This window comes from Meleagris gallopavo, chromosome 13 (assembly GCF_905368555.1).
Source record: "Meleagris gallopavo chromosome 13, MGAL_WU_HG_1.1, whole genome shotgun sequence".
Classification (NCBI taxonomy): Eukaryota; Metazoa; Chordata; class Aves; order Galliformes; family Phasianidae; genus Meleagris; species Meleagris gallopavo.
The window spans coordinates 4636663-4655735 of record NC_139416.1 but is presented as its reverse complement, the minus strand read 5'-3'; the positions used below and the strand labels follow the sequence as shown (position 1 = coordinate 4655735).

General features: G+C 35.9%; 1 protein-coding gene across 7 annotated transcripts in view; it reads right to left on the bottom strand.

Annotated features, from left to right (window-relative positions):
* TOX3 (TOX high mobility group box family member 3) overlaps window positions 1–19073 on the bottom strand; it is a 228022-nt gene that overhangs the window by 111043 nt on the left and 97906 nt on the right. For 6 of the 7 annotated variants that reach the window (XM_085235016.1, XM_085235018.1, XM_085235019.1 and 3 more), the window contains exon 6: window positions 3723–3820. The gene's annotated coding sequence lies outside the window, so the exon portion shown is untranslated. Of the gene's footprint in view, window positions 1–3722; window positions 3821–6751; window positions 6874–19073 lie in introns of those variants that run through there. The other variant, XM_085235020.1, reaches the window with a different exon arrangement.

Below are 19073 nucleotides of genomic sequence, written 5' to 3'. Positions count from 1 at the left end.
GATCTGTGTTATTCCACTCTAGCTTGAGCAACGACTTATTCAAAAAGCAAGCAATTTTCCAAAGTAAATACTCATTTTCCATTCTAAGAGTGATGCTCTTTGTGGATTCTAAAAAAATGGGCACAGTTTGGAAAATATCTTTTCCACTCGTTGCTTCAGCATTATTAGGATACTTTCAAAACCTGTCCCTTCCTGCAGCATTTCAAAATTATCTGCCACACAGTATCAATTGCAAAATGGGAATTCTGAAGTAAAACTACAACTTTCTAAAAGGAGGCTTTACATGTATTTTTACTGGTTTTAATATTATCTGCTTCTCTGACCTCAAAATATCATGGATCATTATAAGATCACTCAGCTTAAAAAAACATATATATTATTTTTCAATACAACATTGAATTAATTATCAGTAGGTCACAAAACCTCTCTAATGATCCCAGGAAAATGTCAGTGTAAGTGTGCCCTTTGTGTTGGATTGAATATGTCTCTTAAATAACCTGCTGGTGATCCTAGTTAACTATACCAGATCATGGACCTGCTGGGACTCCATTTTTTTGACCCATATACTCCTTTATCTTCATGGTGTTTACAGAGAAGACTGTCAAAACCTAACATCAGTAAATGTTAGAATTGATAAATAATGCAAGAATTTAAAAAAAAAAAAAAGCAGGAACAGATGCATGTTCACAGACTGGCATGTCATGGCTGATATTAACGCTGCAAGCCAGCTCTTAATTGTAATTATATAATACAGAGGGATTTCTGGACAACTGGACAAAGTTAATATGCTTGACTTAAGTTCTGTCAATTAAAACACCATTTAATTAAAATACACATTGTAATATTTGGACAAAATTGGTAACTCAGGTTCTCAAAGAATGTGACACAGCGAGTCTAAGAAATGCTCAGAGAATTAAGCCTTGACAATGGAAAGCACTGGGGTGGAAAAATATGGTGCCTTATAGCAAACATTTGGCATTTAGAGCAAAACATGTTTTGTGAAGGTTTTCACCAATAAATTTCTATTTGATTTCTCAAAAATTGTATCAAAAGTTGTTTATTAACTATCTGCTAAAGAGAAGTTGATGTACAATAATTCTCAAGTCATACCACATTGGATATCTATTGACCTAAGACCTCATAACAAAAATACTCTTAAAATAAATTGACATTTTTTCCCTCCAAGTATACTTGAGAAAATTGTGCAGTGCATAGAGGAGATTTGTACACAACAACAAAAACAACCTGAGCACCTGCATGACATTGTGTATATACCTGATGACATTTTCTTAAGGAATACAAAAACAACTACTAATTCAAATAGTACAGCACACAAACATCAGTTGCTAAATTATATCTTCCTGGAGAATCAATACATGATATCATTTTCAAATAATAATAGTGCTATTTTAAAGAAGTTTCAGATTTCTAATCAGAAAGAACTATTATGCAAAAATTCTTTTTACAAAATGAACATCAGTTTTAGTCACATTTAGTAGAAGAAAAAGTAGACAAGGGAGCTTGCAACTTTTTGGTCTCTATATTACTTTTCTGCTTTTAAAAATACTGTTACAACCCTGTAAAACAGAAGTAGGTTTTGCTGGGTAGGGCTCACAAAATGCATCCTGAAGGAACTGCTTTAGTCAAGGCTGATGCTTTTCCTTAAAAAACAAGTGAGAAATCAGCACTGAGAGCTTTCGTTTCAGATCAAAACTCAAACTATTTAACAAAAAGTATTTTCAATACAGTGAGTTATGTATACACAGTTATTCAAATCAAAAGACACGGGCTTTTCTACAGAAAAAAAAAATCACCTTTTCAAATATTGTGTGAGAAAAATCTTACAAGAGGCATTTTTCTCTTTAAATTTAATTCTGACCTTGAAAAAAAAAAAAAAACCTGAATAAACTCTAAGTGGATCAAATAGTTTCTAAAATAACCCATTTATAAAGAGGATTCTATATAGCCAGAGAAATGTTTATAAATAGATGGTACATACAGAAATACAAAAACTGATTTTGCAGAAAAAGCATGATTTTAAGAGATCTGCAGCTGTTCTCAACCTTGAGCACTGTCTGTATGAGCCAAGAGGTTTTTGTCTAGTTCTGAAGCTAAATTAACTTCATGCCTTGTTTTCTATCCCCTAGGGTAAGCTCCTGACGTATACCATACTAGGCAAAAAGCTTACCCTCAATTTCATTTTCCACAAATTGAAATGCTTTAAAAAATAAGCATAAATGTATTTCAAAATGCAATTGCTTTGGCCCTAAATCTAGCTTTTCTTGGCAGAGTGCATTTGTTTTTAATCTGAATGCTAATACTTTGCAATGTGGCATCATATATAAAACTGTAATTTACGTTGTGCCAGAGATCTATAGTATTGCAGTACTAGTCAATCAAATGATGATTGGAGTGGTGTTTTTTATTTCAAATGAATATTAAAACGTAACATAATGCTGCAAATTATGCTATAGATGATATGTACGAAAATAGAGCTGAACAACTCAATTCATTTCAACTGTCTCAAAGAGGAGGAGAGCAGGTTAGGAGAAAGAGATTTTTGATTTTATATCAGGTTAAGTGTATGATACATATCTGCAAAGGCTGTACTGTTGAAAGACAGATCTCATGGAATTCTGAAATAAGATTAAGATTTTCATAATGACTTCAGTGGGAGTTAACTTCAAAAATTGGAAGTATTTGCAGATTTTCAGATCCCTCTCCAACTTTTACTCCTGCCAGCAGACCTTGCTATGAGTAGGGAAACAATTTAATTTGTTTCACAATTATATGAAATATATTATTTCAAAACGTAGTCCATTTTGCTATTTTTTTGTATGGCATAGGCAGAATTCCTGCCTGGATCTCCTCGTGTAGGAGTGCAAAGCAAGCTGTAGAACTAATTCTTGTATTTTTCCTGTTTTTCTCACCATATTATTTTGCATTTGTTTCATCAGCAATAAGTAATCTAATACAGATCAAGCTAATAAGCCTTACACAGTCAAACACCATGCTTCAAGCTGTAAAAACTAGAACATTTGCCCCACATTTATCAGGGAAATGGATATCATCTACCCAGGTGTTTAGCTTCCATACCAGCTGAGAAAATTTAATGAGCATTTCTTCTATAAGAGCAAAACTGTTTTCCACACAGTGACAGAATATTTTCATGTGTTTGAATATCCAGAGATTATTTTGAAGATCATTTTTAGGATCACTTTATAGAAGGAAATCCTTTTCAGTACATTTACTGCAAATTTTTAAGGAGATGGAAATTTAAGCAGAGAAAATTATATACATTTCTGTTTAAGTTTTTCAGCCAATACAGTTTCCCTAAGTCCTTTAGGTTTTGAATCTGGTACAAAAACTTGCTTCTTCATAATGACCTAGATGCATTTTTGCGTGTCTGAACTGATAATTAGTACTTGGAGTAAGCTTTTTTTAGAAACATTATACATTTTTCCTTCTTTTGTCAGTGTAAGGGTGATATCTCCAGCTACATTCTTTAATGGAACAATCAGCTGGGTTATTCCTCCCTCACTCATGTCCTGGAATGGTTTACTCCAGCACACAGTTTGAGTTGGTTCGGAGACTCCGTGAGATGCTCCATGGATCTGCCACACAGCCCATGAAGCTGCACCAAATGTTTTGAGTTAAGTAAGGAAACTCCATTCTGCTGTTCCAGCCTCTACCTCAACTCCTTTCACACAAACTCCACTCACCAATCCAAGGGAGGATGGCTTTGAGAGAAGGCTGAAGGTAATATTGCACGACTCGTCTGTGTCCACCCACGCAGTGAAGTCAAGGTGTCAGCTCAAGTCTGTAACAGGGAAAACACACAATGTAGTTACTGCACAGCAGCATATCTTCTCCCTTTTCAAATACTGAATGCAGCAGAAGAGCTGACTCATGCCTCGTCAAGAGAGAAGGGCCAAAGGACTGGGTTAGATAGCAGTGTTACAGCATGGGAACATGAGATTAGCATGATCTGCATCTTTCCTTGACAATTTGCAACTACAATTATTTGGCAAATCTATCGAAGGGGATACAAAAAATGGCCAATGGCCACAGTGGCTACAAATCATTTAATCATTTGATGGCTGTTACTGGAGCTAAAGAGCAAATTCCTCCAGAACTGAGGACTGGCTTCCTGCAAGTGCCATGCAGAGCAGTTGTGCTGTCTTGAGGAATGGAGATTACGTGCAGTTTGGATTCTAGTTCTAATTCCAGAATGTACATATTTTCCTATTTCAAGTGTTATACTTTGCATTTTTCCATTTCTGCAGCCTTTTCATTTGGCTGCATAGTGACTGATTTACTGTTACTATTGCATGCTCTACCTTACTGTATGTGTTTCATATGAAGTTCTCAGAGAAGAAGCTTATTTATTTCATGTCCTTTTATTGTGGGTTTTTATTCTAATACTGGAATTTGTCTTTTTTTTTTTTTAAAAAAAAAAAAGGCCTTGTAAGTCAAAGTAGCTGACCAAGGCTTACTGAGCACCGAGAAGAATATTGTAAGTTCAGTGCAGGATCAAAATTGAACGGGAAAAATCTCTGGAAGTTTTAAAGGCTGTCAGACACTGTAACCATGAATCTACAAGCAAATTCATCTTGCTGCACTTCATCTGCAGAACACGAACAGGGAAAATGTTCTTGCAGCAGCTCTTTCATACAAAAAGCCTTGACAATTCCAGTGGTGTGAGGAGTTAGCTCAACTTCCTTTTGATTCTTATTTCTGATTGCCACACACACACAGCAAGGTGTTTTAGTTTTAATTTAGTTTTTAAGGAAGCATCAATAATATCTGAAGTTAGATTTGATTCAGTTCCCTGTTTGCTATACAAATAAGTACATAGTGAGTAAAGTAATTGTTTTATTTAATCTTTAATCCTATTATTTTTTTTTAGGATATGAATTATATAAAATATAACATTGCTCATTTCCTCTTAAAATTACATATTTTGTATTAATATATGATAGAATGTGCTTAATTTTCTTGGCTAACAGTCTCTAAGTCACTGTGTATATGGGCAATCAAGGATATCAAACAAAATCATAACCAAAATAAATCATATGAGACAGATAAAGCACCAACACTACAAAATAGGGTGTAGTACAATAGCAATCACGCAAATAAAGATGGAAAATAAAAGGAATGTTGTAACAATAGTTGAAATAAATTATGACATCTTTAAGTCCACAAGAAACTAGAAGTAATTACAGGAAGAAGTATTACTTCTAGTGGCATGGGTATTCTGATGACAACAGTAGTAAACATACAGTAGACGCTGCTTCTAGAAAACAACATGAATCATTCTAAGAAGAAAGAATAAAATCTGCAGGAAATCAGGAGTCCAGCAAGAATTGAACATCTGAAGACTGACGAAAATGACAACATCAGAAGGCATCTACAGAAAAATACTCACAATCTTTGGATGATTTAATTTTAACTGGGAAGACACAGAAGAAATATTAGCAAGATCTTTGAGAGAAAGAAGACAGGTGACAATTTCTGGCTGAAAATATCATCTATTACTATAGGCTGCCATAAATTACTTTCATTTTCTAATAAAGGGTTTTTAAAATATAAATAATAGAAAAAAATCCACTTAATAATAGTTGATATATTCAAAACACAATTCAATCTACAAATAACAAGTGTTAAAATAGCAAGATGATATGGAAGTTATCAATAACTGATATGGGAGAGTTACCAACTGAGTCTGTAACAGAAGCTAAAAGTTCAAGAAATGATAGTCTATTTCTTCCAGTTGATGAGTTTTAGCTTTCTCCAAAGGATAACATCATAGAATGGTTTGGGTTGTCTTGCAGATGGATAACAATCACAGATCTGTCTCAAACTGAATGCTGAAAGAACTAACAGCAGACATCTGGTACAAAAACTGAGGGGCAATTGAGCATGCATCAAAAAAAAACCCCAAAAAAAAACCAACTCTCTCATAAACAGTGAACAGCCCAAGAGTCCCTTTGAGGCAGTGTGCTGACAACATCACCCCTTCATTAGGGACAGCTCTCAAGGTTACCTCTATGCAGAAGTCCCTCACATCTTGATATCAAGATGCTATTCCCAGTGACTAACAGTATCTTTAAGCTTTGTTAGCTTCTAAGATTATACATTTCCTATACAATCACTTAGACATAAACTGTTTACCAAGCCTGGGACAGAAGTGGGATTCATCTGTACCTGGGCTCTTTCTCTCTGTGGTTCAAGGAGTTCAGAAAGCGAAGTGTCCATTCTGAACCTCATGACTCAATGGGAGGGTCTCCTGGACACGTGTGTTTAACCTTATCCACTATGCAGTCAATAATCAAAAGTATCCAGCCACCTGAAACAATTTGTTAAATGACTATTTTATATCAATAAATATAATGCTGCTTCTCTCTTATGACTACAGGGTAGTTTCAACCTGTGGCATCTAGTTCCAATCCACTAGACCACATTTCCCAGAGCCAATCCAGCCCGGTCTTGAGCACTTCCAGGGACCACAGCCTCTCTGGGCAACATGCTCCATTGCCTCACCATCCCTCATATCATCTTCAAATAACAGCAAGGTAATACCTTCTTTTAACTTAACCATCAACACAGTTGCAATCTCTCGGTTGAGATCCTATGCCACAAACTCACAAGCATTTTGGATTATTATCCATAATGATATAATCTACACAAGCAGGAGATCTGGGCAGGTTTGAATGCATACCCCAAAAGCTAGAGGTAGGCCTTAACTTACCTGTGCAGAGATCCTCTTATAAACCATGCTGCTGGAACAAAAGGAAAGCTAAACTGAGAATTAAGTGCATTTTTATATATTTTTCAGTTGTGTGCTGCATTCCTATGCTCCATCTGGTTTCTCTTACAGCCTACATCCCTAATGAGAATTGACAGTTCAGGAATTTTATGATCTTGATTCTCATTTTTGTAATGGACTTCTTGAGAAAATAAGTTGTTTTGGGACACTCTGACTTGCCAAAATATGCCAGACCCAATATTTGAATCAAGTATTCCAACATGTGATTCATGCAATTTTATTGCCTGTCGTGAATATTCTTTCTATTTTCAGGCAAGAAAGCAATTAAAGACTGCCTTCTGTGTTTAGAAACTGTAAAATACCTCTTTTGTGACTATCACCATTTCTGTTGCATTAGCAGCCTAACTCACTAACCCTCCAACAGTTTGAATGCAGTGATTATGAATCCCATACCAAGAATCACCCTTGCTACTTCGTTATGACAAACATTACAAGAAAAAAAAATAAACATTTTCTCATGGCTGTCTTGCTTGGGATTTAGACATTAAGTATTCACACATATTAGAATTGCATATTTCCTGAATCAGCTTTCATCCTGTCTCTAGTTATGGCTTCACTCGGACCCAGAAACCGTTTTGTTATAGAAAACATTTAGCTCTTTGCAAATCCAGTGCTAAGAACAAGGCAAAATTGTATCCTTTTCACTGCTTCAACTTTTCCTGTGATTCTTCATTCAAGACACCTAGACTCTCAGCAATTCTACCAAATTAGGCCCATACTTTGGCTTTAAATGGTCATAATTGGTTCTTGCCACTAGTTGCACATATCTATTATTAGAAACTGACACATTTTGAGGTGCCTCAACATTTATAAAGCTCTAGAGCACAAGGTACACACAGCTTCTGTCTTATGTACAGGCAATGGAAACAAGCAGAGAACAGCCTGAGCTCACTAGTCAACTGAAGAGTAATACCTTGTGTTTGTTTGCATTTTATAAAAACAAACAAAACAAAACCCTATTGCATTATATGTTAAATAACATGAAGGTTTAGCATAAAATGTGACTAGAATGAATATAAAGAAAAAGCTTTCTGTCTCATTAGATGGTGTGAGTTTCAAAATCTGTTCTAGAAGTATTGTAAAGTGTATAGTGTTGTAGATTAATGCACTGAATACATTTCCACAGTGCTTGATGTGTTTCATAAAAGGTCCATTTCAGAAGTGTGCTGTATTATAGGTGAACAGTCGCAGTAAATAATCTTGTTACAGAAACCTAAGCAATTTTTACAAGGCGTATTTCTGGCTGACTGAACAATTTATTCTCCAGATGTCACATTGTATTTTTCCAATATAAAATGAAACAGCTTTTTTTTTCCTTTTTTTTTTTTTTTTCTTTTAAGGCAGACTCTTTTGTTTGATGAGACTGCATCAAAGGTACTTCCTTAAAAAGAAAAATCTATTATTAAAACTTGTCGTGGTATAAAATGTGATCACTATGTGATTACAATATGTAATTTAACATTTAATTTGATTGAGAGTTACGAAAAAAAAACTGCACCAAAGTGTGAACGCTGCTGAGGACATCTGTGTGTATTTAAAAACAAAAGGGAGAGGAACATCAGCTCTCAAATCGATCATCTATGCGGATCCTAAAGGTAGCTGACTAACTCCGTGTATAGTTAAAACTGTCACATCAGATATCACTGGCTAATAAACACATATGTTGTGTTACAGACCCTGGAAGATTACATGATAATTTGATATGATAAGAACAGCCTATCCAGAAGGCAAATGCAATTAAAAATATTTTAGCTAAGCAAAATATCAATGGAGATAAACTTTAAATTGCAGACTTATTTTCCAGCATGCGTTTTCTTAGCTTCTGAAAATAAATATTTGCAAATGGATATTTCACCCAGTAAAATTCATTTAATATTAGCAATCTATCCTATTGATGAAATATTGAAAAAATAGTCCTTTGCTCTAGCAATTATCACACATTTGCATTTTTTTGTGCAGCGTTCATTATACAGATAGGATATTGATACCAAATGATACAGTATTAGATTTTTTTAAAATATTTCCCATTTTGCTCTTCACTGTCTTTTACTCATGTTTCTGTTACTCTTGCCTTCCACAAACTGTGCATTTATATAAACCCATATAAAAGTGACAGAAATTGAATTCTAGAGCGTCTGCTTTAGAAAAAGTGTGTCAGAACCAACAGAAAGTGGATTTAAATGTGACGGAGTCCTGAAAGTTTCTTCCTGAAGTGAACATGAATTTTACAGAAGTCCGACTGACACTGAAAAGACTTATTTTGATTCAGTTCTCTCTTGGATTTCATATGTCAGCACCCTTTGTGAACTCTACAGACATATTTGGCTTCTACAACATCCAAGTCACACGAGAAAATACTGCATGGCCCATAACAAATGTTTTTCTGCCCTCTCTCCCCTACCCAAGTCTTGCTGAACAAATCCTAATTCAAAGCCTCTCCGTAGGCAACAACTTCCATAAACAAACAAGTATCCACATGTATGTGTAGATTCAGTACTTAGTTATTGCTTGCAGCATGACTTCAAGTACAACCAATATCAGAGCTGATGTCTCTGCATAAAATGTTTTGCAGTGACATAACGTCCTTCAGCCCACATGTATTTGAGTGAGTCAACCGACCATCACGAAGAGGCAGACTATAACAAAAGTACAGCTAGGAATGAATGAATTGTGGATACAACAAAACTCTCAAACCCTTCTTTCACTATGACATAAATTTGCTGCTAGCTTCTCTGCTAATTCAGTCCATTTATGTTGGAAAAAGTAATGCTTGTGCTCGCATGCTAACAAACTGGAACACTTCATACAAACATGAGGAAAAACTTCTTTTCTGTGAGGGTGATAGGGCACTGGAACTGACTGTTGAGAGAAGTTTGGGAGTCTCCTTCTCTGGGGATATCCAAAACCTGCCTGGATGCTTTCCTGTGTAACCAGCTGCAGGGTCTCCAGAGGTCCCTTCCAGCCACCACAATTCTGTCATTCTGTGATTTGCAAATGGTGCCAAGGAAGTGAATATCTCACTTTCATAGGGAACTTTTCATGTGATAATAGTAGAAATTATCAGCTGTAACTGTGAACAGATTTACCTTCTGACAAAAAATAAATTCCTGACTGAAACTGCATGGATATATCTGACCTGCAAAAACTTCTGAGTTCTTATTAACCATCACTTTGAATTGCAACCAAACCCAAAATGATTTAGAGGGGAGAAGAACAAAGTTGCATCAAAATGGACAAATACTAAAATCTGCTTATGAAGATAAACCATGTATGTCTGTAGATTTCTTTGCTATAGTAGCAGAGATGTATTCCAGTGATATATTGAAGCATAATTAAACATATTTTGGAAAATAATTATCATTTAGAATTTCTTTTTGTGCTTTAAGTCACTTAATGAAGTTAAGGTTGAAAAAATAAATAAAAATATCTTGCAGTCTGTGTTGTTGTCTGGAGCCAGTCTGGGCTGCTTTTTTGCTTGTAGATGGTTCACTGCATAATCTAGACAGCTATTGAGAAAATACTCCTTTCCAACTGTGTTCTTTAATCTGGATTGTGTTAAAGTTCAACTGTAAGAAATATAGCACTGCAGATTTCACCTAAATGATATTTCTGCAATGCAGCTGAAAGGTGACAAAAATGTTAATAGCCAAAGCAATATATTTACACTGCAGGATAGACTGGAATACAGCTGGAATTTCAGCAACAACAGAAAATGTTTCACGAGATGCCATTTGAGGAAGCTTAGCGTCAAGACTAAACTATAGATTGAGCTTGTTTGCTCTCATGAACAACTGTGGACTCCCTCAGCAGTTCTCTCTGGCTAAAGACCACTGCCTCTATTGTACTCAACTTCAGATTCAGACACATTTACACATGATCTGATCCCTTTGAAACACTGGACTGTCTGGACTGCACAGATGTAAACAGAGAAAAAGTTGACAGTTGCATGTCAGTTTGACTGCTTTGTTGATGGACTGCTTAAGGCAGTGCAGATACAAAATTTGGTGTCAAAAGGTGCTGAAAAGGACCAAATAAAGGAATTCTTGAGGACTCCAGAGTTAAGAAACCTAGGGGAAGTTGTGACCAGATGTTTTAAAGTTCAAAAGAAAAGTTTGCCTCACACAAAGTGCAGAGCCTTATGTCTTACTTGACAGTATCCTCCATGCTTGGCTTCAGTTCCACAATCCAGTCCAAAATAGCATCACGGGCCAGGCTTGGGTACTTGCTTCAGTTACATCAGATTAACTAGCTTCTCTCTAGGTTGGTTCGAAATAACATTCAAAACTGGATGGCAGTAAATGAGCAATGCAACTTCAGTATAGCCTCTGGAGGAAGAAATCTTTTTTGAAACAAACAAACATGGGAGTGTGAGATTATTGCTGTCATTTGAATTCCTACTTTGCTTTTCATCAGGCAACAGCAGTCAGAAAATTGAGAGCATCTGCGTGATAAGGCGAGGATATTCATTTCAGAACCAGAGTGTTGATCATATTACTCACTGCTGGCTAGCATATACAAAAGCCAACATATCATGATGATGGTTCACTAAGTCTTCAGCTTCTCACTCACTTCCAATGTCCTCCAGGAGACTCTGGGATTCTGTTCGAGTCCATTAAGGTTTTGAGGCTGAATCAGGATAATTGGTCTGTCTGTCTTCTTGTCTGAGAACCACAAGATCTCTGATCATCAGCTTATTAAGGTGATCACCTGTCAACCACATGAATGTGTTGTAATATTCTGTTTTGACAGACAGTCCCCTTTGGCCTACAGTGGGAGATAGTTTCAGAGTTACCTCTTGAAAGTGCAAGGAAATGAGTTTGGTGCTTTTCTATACATGACCCATTACTCATATACAGATACTGGTGAGAACCATTAAAACACTTTAATTGCAGGAAGCCTATGAATGACTACAAAAGGCTTTTGTTTTTCACATGTTAGGGCAAACAGATTTGTGCAAGTTTTTCTCACTTAAGACAGACTGGGTTAATCAGATGAAAATAGAGCAGTACCTCCAGGATCTGTCCTGGTTAGATCTTCAATATGTTGAACATCATCAGCACCAGGTCTGTTGCCTTATCTTCCCTGCTGCTGGTTCATCCCACAGCTAGTTGCTATCTCAGATTATTTGTCTACTTAGGACAAAATCTTTTCTTTCCAAGGACAGTCCTTCTACAGTAAGCACAGCACAGGCAGGTATCATGCCTATCATGCCATATCAATGGAAGACCTGGGCCCTGTATGTCTTGAGACAAGGCAGAGCTTTGAAAGTCATTAAAAGTGCCAGAAGCACAAAACTTATACAGAAATGCACCAGACACTGTAACAACACTCCACAAGCATAAGCCAACGATATTAAATATTTTTGTCCTTAAAGTAAGTCCTATGCATCTGCCTTTCTTTCTTGCTTGCTTTGGAAAAGGTGTGGAAAGAAGGCAGAAAGTCACAGTTACAGATGTAAAGCACACTGCTCACTAGCAGGTAGTAAGGAGGCCCAAACAACCAGCATTAATCAACTAACGGGTTGAGACACAAGCACAGTAGTCTCATATGGAAATGCTTTTCCCTTTGCTTCCAAGTTTTCAAGCATGAAGATCAACCCGAAGTCCCTTCAATGCTGTTTAAGTCTTAGAAAATGTCTGAATCACAAGGAACCAGTTCCACCACCACCACCACACTCCACCGGGGAGACACATGTGCCAATGCAACAGAGATAATGTCAGTAGGAGACTGGAAGCATGAGGATGACAAACATAGGTTTTGGAGATTTTAAAGTAACAAGTGTCCTCTTGTCTTAAAAGTTAGCAATTAGTAGTTACCATAGCAAGAATCAAGAGAGCATAGCTTAATATATAATGGCAAGATACTGAAACATCCACCAATAATTAGTATTTCTAAGAGTATTACTTAAAGTACCAGAGAGTTTATAAAATAATTGCAAACTTTGCACTGAGGCAAATTGGAATGGAACCCTTATGCAAAACACCTTTAATTGCCCATCATTTCCCATGCTGGCATTTTCTCCAACTAGAGATGGTTGCGTCCCTGTTAATTACGCCTCCCACAGTCCAGTCTTTCTTTTCTCTGATCCTACAAAGAAGTAATAACACTGCTCATCAACTATCCTATTACCATAGAAATGATGGCAATGTCATAAATTCTGCAGCCTGATTTCTCGACAGGGTTGATTAGGAACAGATGATGAGCTGTAGAAAAGCTGAACCCTTGATTAAGCACAAATAGCTCTTATGATGAACAAATATGGGGAAAAAATATATTTAAAATCATGTCAAGAATGAGCATGTTCTTGCATGTAGATATTTTTTGCATTGGAGAATTGAGTTTGTTTTCAAGGCTCCCTAATTTATTTTTTAAATCCCATAAACATATATAATTGGTAAAGACGTGCTCTAGAATCATTGAAAAAAAAAATTGGTATTGTACAATACTATATAGAATCTTCAGTTTCTCTCACAATATACTTAGCATTAAAAATTTACTATAGCTATCTCAGTTCACTCACTGATGAGTATACACATCTGCATTATGTGTGCACAAATACAGATAAATCATAAGCTTTTAATATTTTCAACTAGATCAACTTGAATTCAAAGGACACCTCGTTTAGAGTCATTTCTGGTAAGTTCTGATCAACCTCTTCATGAAGCCATTCCCAATGAGCTGCTCTGCATCTTGCCTAAGTTGTCTACTTTTCCCTATTCCCAGTGAAGATCTTGGCTCAGAAAGTTACTGACACGTTCCTCTTCCACCATTGCAGGAACTTAATGAATGAATCAATGTTAGATGCTTACTTGTCTTCTGAATCAAGACATTTATTGAGTCTACAGCAACTAATAAAGGAAAAATCCTACTTGTATCATTCAAATAATTCACCCAAATGTAGAAATATAATCTATGAAAATATAAAAAGTGTTCCAATACAGTTCAGGAGACTGTTGTTTCATTTTAAATTTTAAGTGCTAAATCCACCATTGGTACTTTACTGGAGACTTGACAACTACAATTTCAACCACAGTTCTATTTTACCAGTAAAACTGTGCAGAAGGGTGTGCAGACCCATTCCAGGCCATTTCTATTCTCAGGCCTGATGCAGTGTTTTCTTCTATTTCAGACTATTTAGTCAATGCCATTAATCAAAATCCTATAGCAGAAAATGCATGCATAAGTCCTACACATTTATTGCCATGGCAACAATTCAGGCTCTTGTTCATATGTCAAGCTACATCAGTGGAGATAAATTCTATTGTTTTCACACTGACAGTTCTCTCTGTGTTGGACTTAATCCATGGAAAAATATAGCTTTGCTTCTTATTAAAATAAAACACAGACCACCCAACTCTCCAAATCCTCATTCTTCACAAAGTATCAACTGAACAATCTGAATAGTTACACAATTATAGTTTGATATTTAGGTTTATGATAGTAATGAATGTGTAAGAAATGGCTCAGTCCTACGATATTGTTTTAATCTCTGGCATTGGTTAGGAATTTAATTCTTCCTGAAAATATGAGCTCATTGCTGTGAAACTAAATAGTTACGATACCAGAGCATAGTGTTCTTGAATTAGATGGTAGTATTTAAAAAAAAAATGCCTTTAAGCTGAGTGAAGTTGATGTAATTCTATTTCAAACCTAGCTTAGATACTGTATTTTTCATAACATAAATATTAATGATTTTTGTATAATCTTGTCCAGAGAGAGATTTTTTATTTCATTGATCTCATAACAAAACACACTCTCATGTGGGTGATTCACAAGTGTGAATGAAAGATAAGCATCATTTTTCGGGCATAAGCCTCTATTTGCATTTGTTATGCTATGAACAAGTCTTAATGTCTGAGACTACTTTACGTGATTTTACCACATACTAGACCACAGTTCTGTATCCTATTTTTTCCCACAGACAAATCTTCCTCATTATCACAGACTAACGAGAAAACAGTCTCTTGTTAATAAAATACTTTCAATGCTTCAGCATCTTGTTATTTTACATGTATGTGCATGATGCTTCCTAGAAATGCACAAGCCTCATATCACCACTAAAGACATGTCCTTTTCAATCTGACCCTTTTTTCCCTTCTTCATGCAGATTTAAGCTCCTGCTTTTACAGCATGCTTCATATTGACAAAGCCTATTACCATGATATACTATACTGGAGTTCATTTCAACTAATATCCAGAGCTACATCTGTTACTGTCAGTGCCCAATCTAAGTTCCTGTGTCAATGAAGATGAAGACAACCATTATATTTACTTATTGTCACGCCATGTTATGCCAGTATCAGAAACAGCTTCACATACACACAGTGTGTGACTTGCATCAAATATATATATTTTTAAATGGGGGGCTTTGTGTAATTTGTAAATATCCTGTGAACTTCATTCATATTAATGAAGCAGCGTTTGCACTTTACCGGCATTTTGATGCAAATTACAGTAACTCTTTGTGTGCCAGGTCTGCCTCTCTACGTGACACAGGCCATGCTTCCAAAGCAAGGTTGCTAATTCCCTGGTTGAGCAGCACAGGCCACGCTCGCAGCTTGCCTTCTCAGTCCCTGGGCTGCTGGGAAGGCTAACCACAGACTGGAAGAACTTGTCAAGTAATTTGTTTTTGAATCTTGAAGTGTTCATGAGAAATATTAACAAAAGATCTTTTGGTGCCTGAGAAATAGACAGCAAATACTTTTTCCTGGACTCCAAAAAGTAATGTTCTACAGTTATTTTCCTTGCCCTAATTAAAAGCACCATGCTCCTCATGACTTTTAAAACTAGGAATACACAACTCTTAATTAAATAAAAAAGCTGTTTTTAAAATAGTAATAACTGAAGCAGAACAAAAGCAGCTTTTTTCCACACACACATGAATTACATGTGAAAATAAAATTTTAGTTCCCAGTTTAGTACTGCCCTCTGGTGATATGTACCTTGGATATGTATGCGACCTAGTCCATCAGTGCATCAGCCCTAGATCTGGACAAGATTTAAAGTGCAATTTAGGCATTCAAACCTAAGTCAGTAATTCTAAAAATACACTGTTTAAGCCCTCAGCTTAAAGATGCTCTATTTCTGCCCACCAAGTTCCCAGCACGAAGCGTGCACTGTGCACAGGCAGAACTGCTGCCATCTTGGCTTGCTGTCTTGCAAATCCATCTTGTCTTCTCCTTCAGGAGAAGGAAGAACCCCTGGAAGTGGCTTCTCCACTTTCTAACACACGCCTACATACTGACCACCTCAGCTTTGTTTTATCTTTCACACACTGACGTACCTGCTAACAAACAAGTGTTTAGGGCCACAGATCTGTCTATAGATGATTGTATCTGAGTTGCAGGGAGTCATTTTAATCCTAGAAGGATGAAATGTATGAATCTTCCTTTTAGCAGATGGTTTCCTGCCAATTCTGCTGGCTGTTTGTGAATCTAATTAGGAGGAAACAAATGACCCTACTGTTATTATACAGGTCAATGTTTCTCAACCATTTAAAATCCATTAATCTCTATGCTTTTTGAAGAAGAATTCTTGGCCCCCAATAGCTTTTTACATAGAAATGCATAAAACCATAATAATTTTCAATATTCATTTATTATTACTGAAGAAACCTCCTATCTTAATCTAGTATACTGGAAAACACTGACACATTGTTCCTGCCATGAAACTAATGAACAGTGTTCCTCTCACAGATGGAAAAGGTCTGCCACATATTTGTGAGTTGTGCTAAAATTCTTTTCAGAGCTCATTGAGGGAAGCTATAAGGTTCTTGACATCTTTGAAAATCTTCTTTCAAATCAGTGGCACCATTATGAAACAGTATGAGAAAGTGGTACTCTTGATGTAGTATTCTGGCAAACACCAGTGAATGTAAGATTCTTAACGAGATCATTTAAAATGTATATTTATTTGTTTGTTTGTTTTTTAACCAGCCAAAAATATTTGTGCATCTTAAGTCTGAGTCATAGCTGTAGTTGAATGCAGAATGCCACAAACACATGAACCTGATTTGTCTCCTTAAATGATAACCAAAACAAAAAGAATGAACTTTTCCTGAGTTCACTGTGCAGTACTTACATTATTAATCAGAATTATGTCACAGAATTACTGCTTTGCTTAATAATGTGTTTAATGTAAATTTAATGCAAAAGATCCATGATAAAGGCAGTCAAACCTCTATTAAAATCTTTTTGCAAAGTTCAGCCACTGCATTAGAAGCTTTTGGCTAATAGCCTAATGTTAATTTGGATTCTAATCACTTGATATTTAATGTGGTTTTGTAATTAGATTTTTTTTTTCCAGACAAAGCAAGAAAAAAAAACATATGGGTCAGAGTGCATGACTGTCATTAACTACAGTGCATTTCTGGTACATGTATAACCATAACACAACTTCTACAATGAAAGTGCAGATTATACCCTAGTCAACAACCTGTGTTTCATTCTGTAAATGGAAAAAAATACATGACAATCAAGTGATAAATACCTGCAGCTGTTCACACATACTGTTCCAATTTAAAAGGTTCCCACCCTCTTAGCTGGTCCAGAATAATAATTTACATATTCCATCTCTAACTCTGGTTCAGTCAAAAATTAGTTAGACATTAATATGTCTCTGATAAACTCAGATCACTCCAAATTAAATAGTTTGAGAACAATTACATGATTAACTGTTCTGGAGGAAGTGATGATACAATAACTATGCAGGAAAGAGGGCACAAGTATATCCAATAAAATATAGGCGAACAGAGCACGTATGGACAGAAAGAGGGGCTTAATAAACAAATGCAACTCCTTTCTTGAACTTCCATAAAAATTTCCAACAAAACGACAGTAACCTTAAATCGGTGATCTAGAATAACATTCTTTATTTTCTCAAACTCTTTTAGCTTTAAACTGATTTTCAATATGCTAAAATACTATGAAGTAGAAAGAAAAGTTTATACTCTAACTCATTAATTCAGATGGAAACAGTATCCTTACATAAAAATGAAATAAACTTAAAACCATGATTTAAAGCATTATTGGTTTGCTCTTAACTAAATGGTGCACATGTACACATCACTCAATTTTTATCTCACCTGTTCAGCTATATGGCCAAATCTCATACTGGCCGGAATATTTTAATGAATTTTAAAACAGATTACCATCAGTGAGCTGTCCTACAAAAAGAACATGAGTATTGAGCCTTTCAGTTAGACTCCTTGGGATGTCACAGCCTAATCTGATATACCTCAACAATTTATGGAGCTAACAGTACAGAAAATAAAAAATTCAACAAGCTCCAAAAGCAGGTTTTGCTTTAATAAGAAAAAAAAACAACCCTGCAAGCTGTCTGAAGTTACAGGCGTGAGGCTCTAAAAGTGGTTTTCATCAGAGATGTAATCATTCTCTTTAACGCTCACGACACTGTTTCCACTAGAAAATATGATCAAATTTCTTGAGGAAACTAGTCTGGTAAATATTTTCTGGCAAAATGTATGAGAACCCAAGGCAACAGTAGATACCAGGAGAATCTACTTCTGCTTTCTTCATTTTAAAGTACTGAATATTCAGAGTTGGTTTAGGGTTCTTCGTTTTCTTACTACTTGCTTGGGGCTCTGTTTATTTTCTGCCTTGAGGAAGACACTAGACATCTGAAAAATGTATGACACCAACGTTATGCTGGCAGTCTGAGCATATCTGGGAAGGGAACATTGTTGCTGTCATTCAGAAACTGAAAATACTGATGGTATGGTACAGAGTTTTGAGTTAGAAAATTGAGATCCAGAATATCATACATATACACTATTTGCAACCAGTGATATATTTGAGAAAGCTTTTCTATCAATGCATCATGAAGCAGACAGCTGTTGATAAGGAGCCCGTATCATTCTCTGATTCATTTCTCAAATAATTCTCCCCTTGCTGGTGTTGGTGAAATAGATAAGGGACATTCATTTCTTCACCTCCCTTCCCCTACAGTACCCTAGTGACGATGAAAATATGGGGCATGGCTATGGCACCAGCACATCAGCAAGTGCACATCTCATAGCTCATTTATATCATACCTAGATACCTAAGAGTTAGATCTTGTGTCTAAATACATAGGTAGCCTCTCAATTTCTTGGTTTTTGGCTAAAGATCACAAAACATGCTAAATGGTATTTATGACATATATTTGTATTGATTCTCTCTGCAAATTATTTAACGTGACTGAAACATGGTTAGAAATTAACATCCTTTATCTCAAGGTCTAGTGA